The sequence below is a fragment of the Pollicipes pollicipes genome, unplaced genomic scaffold (genome assembly GCF_011947565.3).
Source record: "Pollicipes pollicipes isolate AB1234 unplaced genomic scaffold, Ppol_2.1 Scaffold_6138;HRSCAF=7277_pilon_pilon_pilon, whole genome shotgun sequence".
In the NCBI taxonomy this organism is placed as follows: domain Eukaryota; kingdom Metazoa; phylum Arthropoda; class Thecostraca; order Pollicipedomorpha; family Pollicipedidae; genus Pollicipes; species Pollicipes pollicipes.
This window is the reverse complement of record NW_023596818.1, coordinates 17440536-17446535: the sequence shown is the minus strand read 5'-3', so window position 1 is coordinate 17446535 and position 6000 is coordinate 17440536. Positions and strand designations below refer to the sequence as shown.

At 48.9% G+C, this 6000-nt stretch overlaps 1 long non-coding RNA gene across 1 annotated transcript; it reads right to left on the bottom strand.

The window, feature by feature from the left end:
- Positions 1 to 3650, bottom strand: LOC119106409 (uncharacterized). Its single transcript, XR_005095132.1, has 4 exons — positions 3470 to 3650; positions 2634 to 2693; positions 1440 to 1524; positions 1 to 81 (listed from the first exon to the last, which is right to left on the bottom strand). It is a non-coding gene; the product is annotated as an uncharacterized LOC119106409 (long non-coding RNA).
- Positions 3651 to 6000: the final 2350 nt, after the last annotated feature.

The window sequence follows — 6000 nt, the reverse complement described above, 5'->3', positions numbered from 1 at the left end:
CTGCCAGGCAGACGGCCGGCCGCTGCGTCAGGAAGCCTATCGCCTGTGCCGCGTACGCCGCCGACTGCTCGTTGCGCATCCCTGGTGACACAGAGGAGATTAAGTAATTTGGGAAGCAGGGGTGATCACGGGACCACGACCGAAGAGCTCGGGGACACATTCGGCGTAAGAAACTGTTGGGGGATAATATGAATAAAGAACGTTTCCTTCGTCGTCTCGTTTGTGGCAGAAAAAAGTTATTCATCGACTGTGCCTGATTCACTCCGGTCCTCCGCTACAATAATACAGCAATAGTCACGGTTCATGTCTACACTGCAACTTAATAAACAAGCAGCATGGCAAACGCTTGGCAATGTGCAAAGAAATTGTGTTTTTATCCACCCAGTGCTCACATTGAACATATCACGAATTTCAGCAACTCCGCTGCACTGAGAAAACGGGCAGCATTCACTAGCCCGCCGCTTTCATAACCTAGAGAAGATACGGCTGCTGATGCGCGGACCGCGGCGTCTGCACTTTGGACTCAGGCTTCCTTGATATCGCGATGATAAGCTGTGCTGTGAAGACGCAACGCGTAATACGCGCAAGCAAACCTGTGCGCGTGTGTAACGCGCAAAACGCGTCAGTAAACCTGTACGTGTCTATAACGCGTAATACGCGCCAGCAAACCTGTACGCGTGTGTAACGCGTACAACGCGTCAGTAAATCTGTACGCGTGTGTAACGCGTAAAACGCGCCAGCAAACTTGTGCGCGTCTATAACGCGTAATACGCGCCAGCAAACCTGTACGCGTGTATAACGCGTAAAACGCGCCAGCAAACTTGTGCGCGTCTATAACGCGTAATACGCGCCAGCAAACCTGTACGCGTGTATAACGCGTAAAACGCGCCAGCAAACTTGTACGCGTGTGCAACGCGTAAAACGCGCCTGCAACCCTGTACGCGTTAATAACGCGTAGAACGCGTCCATAAACCTGTACGCGTCTATTATGCGTAAAACGTCAGCAAATCTGTGCAGTCTGTAACGCGTAAAACGTGTCAAGCAGCCTGTGCATGTCTAGGGCGTAAAATGCGTCAGCATATCTCTACGCGTCTCACACTAAAACGCGTCAGCAAACCTGCACGCGTCTGCAACGCGTAAAACGTGTCAGCATATCTGTACGCATCTGTAACGCGTAAAACCCCTCAGTATATCTGTACGCATATATGTCGCTTAAAACACGTTAGCAAAGCGGTACGCGTCTGTAACGCGAAAAACGCGTCAGCAAACCTGTACGCGTTTCTAACGCGTAAAACGCGTCAGCAAACCCGTACACGTCTGTAACGGAGATGTCCGATATTCGTCGATCTGCTTCCTCCGCTTTCGCGCAAGGGAGGAAGCAGATCTGCAGGGCCTCGAGCCAGCCGACCAGCGATGCTGCGTGCTCGAGGACGCCTTACCGATGTAGTGCATTCCGACTTGCTGGGCCGCTACAGCCACCTCCATCACGGGGATGCCGACCACGCCGAACATGTACTGCACACCCTGCGGGCATCGGCGGCCATACGTCAGAGCGGTCCCAGCAGGGTTCTCTAGGACCAGAGCACCGTGGCAACGTGAATCCCCTGTTGATGGACACTCAACACCCGCCCGGTTTGCAATGTCCTATGTAACTGATTTTATAATTGATTACAATATACTTCAACTTGTCGCAGGCTGCACATGGGTCAAGTGAATTATCTGGCATGTGGCATCATTCCATTTGCATTCAGGATACCATGGGCAATGTGAGCATCTTTGTTGAGGACTGTGTTAATTGTGCCTGCACAGAAGTTGACATGGTGACTGAAGGGCTAATGCATCTACAGGCATGCAAAAAGGCAGCTCAAGAAAACATTTTCTGCTGATATGGTCTGTGAAGTGTTATTCCAGCTCACTGGTTTATTTCATGACCAACACTGAATATTTCTGAGCAACATTTATAAACTCAGAGTCATCAAGAACACTTTTCATCTTCTGTGGTTAAAGAGAATGTTTCACAGTTGAAAATATTGAAGTAAGTTAAAGTCTACATTAAGTCTTACAAAGTCTTTCAAGATAAAGGCTACATTGTGAAACCAATGCCAAACAGAAACCTAACACTATCTTTATATTGCAGCCGACCTTGTTGTAGCCTCATGACAGCAATTATTGCTGCTTGTCAGTGTGCCCATGCATATGCATGTACCTAAGTATGCATCCCTGTATGTGCATATATGTATACATGCATGCATATGTGAGCATGCATACACATGTGTATGCATGCAAACATGCTTAAGTATCACTGGATCTAGATAACTAATGGTGCCCCACCACTCTAGTGTACTTGCGAGGATTAGGAAGAGACTGCTCCAGGAAGGAGGAACCTCTCTGGTCTAGGCCTTGAAATGTATCATTTTTCATGCCCTCAGAAATTGCATAAAACATAACAAGCCATCCAAGAAACATTCTCAAAACATTGCTTTAACTCTGGAGGTCACCTAGCTGATAACAGGGCTCCAATCAGCCCATATTTCAAGTTGACACTTGTCTCAATTCAGCAACATAAAAACAACTTGTTGGAAAAGTAATCCAAAAACAACAGCTAATGCGTGAACGGTAGCTAGACTACTTACTTGCTCCTTCAGGGCCTGGCATATAATGGTTGGAGCTTCCATGCTCACAACTGGCAGTGCCTGAGGAAATAAAAGGGATTAGCAGTCTCATGAAGCAGCATCAAATACTATGGCAGTCAGTGCATAGTATATTGTTTGGAAACAACACCACTACTTTGTGCCAGAATTTAAATTTGTATGGGCCACTTGAACCTGTGGCATAAGGACTGGTCTAGCTCAACTCTCTCTAGCACATCATGTTTTGTTTGCCCAGTTTGCATCTGGTCTGATCTTCATAGTTGTTTACTGATTTTAATTCAATTGCTACACAAGGCATGCATTTTGTTTGTGAGGTTTATCATTGATAGCCAGCGCAGGCAAGTGGCTGAGACCATAGTTCTGAAAGCACAGTTCTGACCTTATGCACTAAAGAGTCTCAGAATACCTTATGCACTAGAGTGTCAGAATACCTTAAGCACTGCTCTCAGGATACCTCATGATCATTAAGCAAGTCCATTAACCCTGATCCATAACCACCATTCTGTAAGCCTGTATACCATGACATACTTTGAAAAGATCTTGCTGGGGCAGATGTGGGGAACAGCTGTCAATCTGGGTCAGATAACCAGCATTTTGTGACACATGTGGAATTGGAGCATTGAGCATTGAATTGGAATTGAGCATTGACATAAGGGATGCTCTGCATACAAATCCCACAGAACATAACACAATCTGGTGGTTAATCATATTTTTCAAATGTAAGATTAACGATTATGTTCCAAGTGATGCAGGTTGCTGTAGTATTTGGGATAGGGTTCTATCTGCCTCAACTATCTCGTAGACATGCTTATATTTACCTTGTGGTCAACAAGCAAATATAATCCTGATCCACACCGTCGTTTTCCGAAGTGCGTTCGGCCGAAGGGAAATGATCTGACCACTGATTTTTTATCTGATAAGCACCGTCATTACCCACGGTGAATATAAGCTGTGCTTGGCTCAGCGCAACGCAGCCATCCGGCAGGTCGGACTCTAGAACACTTGCGTGCAGCCTTTTCCCGTCCAATCCCCAGTATCGCCTCACATGCGCCATGGACAGCCGCAGTGGCCGCAAGGCGTACGGTTTGCACGGGCTTTCAGCATGGCGTCGACGTCATTGGTGCCGAGACCGAGCAAGATCGAAGTTTTGCGAGAAGGGAGACGCGGAAAACCAAAACCTGAAGTACTAATACCAAGATGGACGCTTTAATCTAGGAGGCTATGCACCCTAATCCACAAAACAACAATAACAACGGGTCGTAACGCTTTGGGACGGTCGGAACATCAGAAACCCCCATACAGATAGGGAACAACTGTTAGGGGGAGATCCACATAACCCGAGAACCGACAACGTAGACTTCATTGGCTCGTGTGATGATTGGCTTTGCGAGCCTATGCCTCTAAACAATAGTTTAAGTGCAATGACATTATAATTGAAAACGTATGCAAGGTAATTATGCGAGATAGGACGGCCAGAACATCGTGCGAGCCTATGCCTCTAAACAATAGTTTAAGTGCAATGCCATTATAATTGAAAACGTATGCAAGGTAATTATGCGAGATAGGACGGCCGGAACATCGTGGGCTCTTCGCATCGATAATGAGCAAAATGTTAGTAGCAAGTGCATATGGCCAGCAAGCTTGTCGCGTAGAATTTAACGTCAAATTTCATAATGTGTTTTGCAGTCTTATGCGGTCAGCCATCACAATGAAATCGGCGTGGAACTTGAAAACCATTTTTCGAGAACTATGCCGTAGAACGGTGGTTGACATATGGAGCTGCTCTCGTATTGATAACAAGCAAACCGTTAAAGGTAGACGCATATTACGAGGGGTCAGATGCGTAGAATTCAATGGGTTGTCACGCAGTAGCGCAGGCAGGGGGCCACAGGGAACACGTCCCCCCTTAAGGTTCCGAGGTGACCGAAGGGCCCCTCGGAACCAACGATTAACGCCCCGAAAAGCCAGCCAGATGTCTCATTCAAGGGCCCCGGCCCACAAGGCCGGGCACCCAAATGCTAGCCAGACGGCCCTGTGCGCTAATCAGCGGCCGACTGAGTCGAAAGGGGCATATATTTGGTCAGACGCCACCAGCAACGCACAGTCGGCTTCGTGACAGCATGGGCTTAAGGGTTCATTTCCCAAGCAGCAACAAAGTAGGAACCAGCGACGTACATTGCTCGCGGCTCCATAGCTCCTAACAGGAGCCATGTGTTGTCAAGAGACCCCGAGTCGGCCAGAGGCAGTGTTCGAGGAGGCCCGAAGAGCCTAAAGCTCACCTGGTCCGCCGATCGAGGGCCCGATTGAAGGGTCTAAGGTCGTAAAAGACTGGACGGAGTCCTATTCAGGGGCCCAGACCTACAAAGACGGACCCTCAAATAACGGTCATCAGGCCCTTTGAGCTGATCGGGGACTCACTGAGTCAATGCAGGCCTATGTGTCGGTCAGGCACCACCATACCACATAGTCGCCTCCGTGTCGGTATGGGCCTGAGAACCCACTTCCCAATCAGCTATAAAGCCGGGGCCAGTGATTTACCCTGGTCGGCAGCCTTGTGTCTGTCAGGGGCACACAGCGCCTAACAGTGGGCCCTGTGCTTGCAAGGGCCCGAGCCGACGAAGGGAAGTGTTTGATGGGGCCCTAAGAGAGGCCTTGACGGCCACTAGAACCGACAATCACAGGCCCGGTTGGAGGGCATAACGGCCTAAAGGACTGCCAATAGGTCACATAAAGAATCGCAACCCGTAGAGTTGTGACCTGAAATATCAGTCATAGGTCCTCTTGTACCGTTTAAGGAACCTCTGAGACCATGTAGGTCTAGGTCGGTCAGAGGCCACGAACACCGAATAGTCGGCTCCATGTCCGTCAGAGCCATTGAGTGCCATTCCTCAAGCAGAAACGAGGCCGGCGTTCGCGATTTGCAATGTTCGAGGTCCCTGGCACAATGGGCAATTTTTGTGTAGGTTAGGCACTACAGTGCCGAACAGGGCTTCTCTGGCGACAAATGGCCCCGAGTCGGAGCGGTGTTTGATAGGCCCCAAGAGGGGCCGAAGGGTCTCTCGAGACCAAAGATCAAGGGCCCGATGGGATGGCTGAAGGGTCAGAAGGGCTGACTTTAGGTCACATTTATGACCCCCGCCTATAGGGCCGTGATCTCAAATGTCATTAAGATGACCCCTTGCACCGATAGGAGCCATTGAGACAGAGCGTTCCTCTGCTTCGGCCAGAGATCACGCCGAGCGTGTAACAATGACCATGGTAAAAGAATGTCTCTGAATGCCTTCCAAAATTAATTCACACAGTTCAAGGGCAAGTCTTGTTTTACAGCTTTTGCGTTGTGCACTGGACG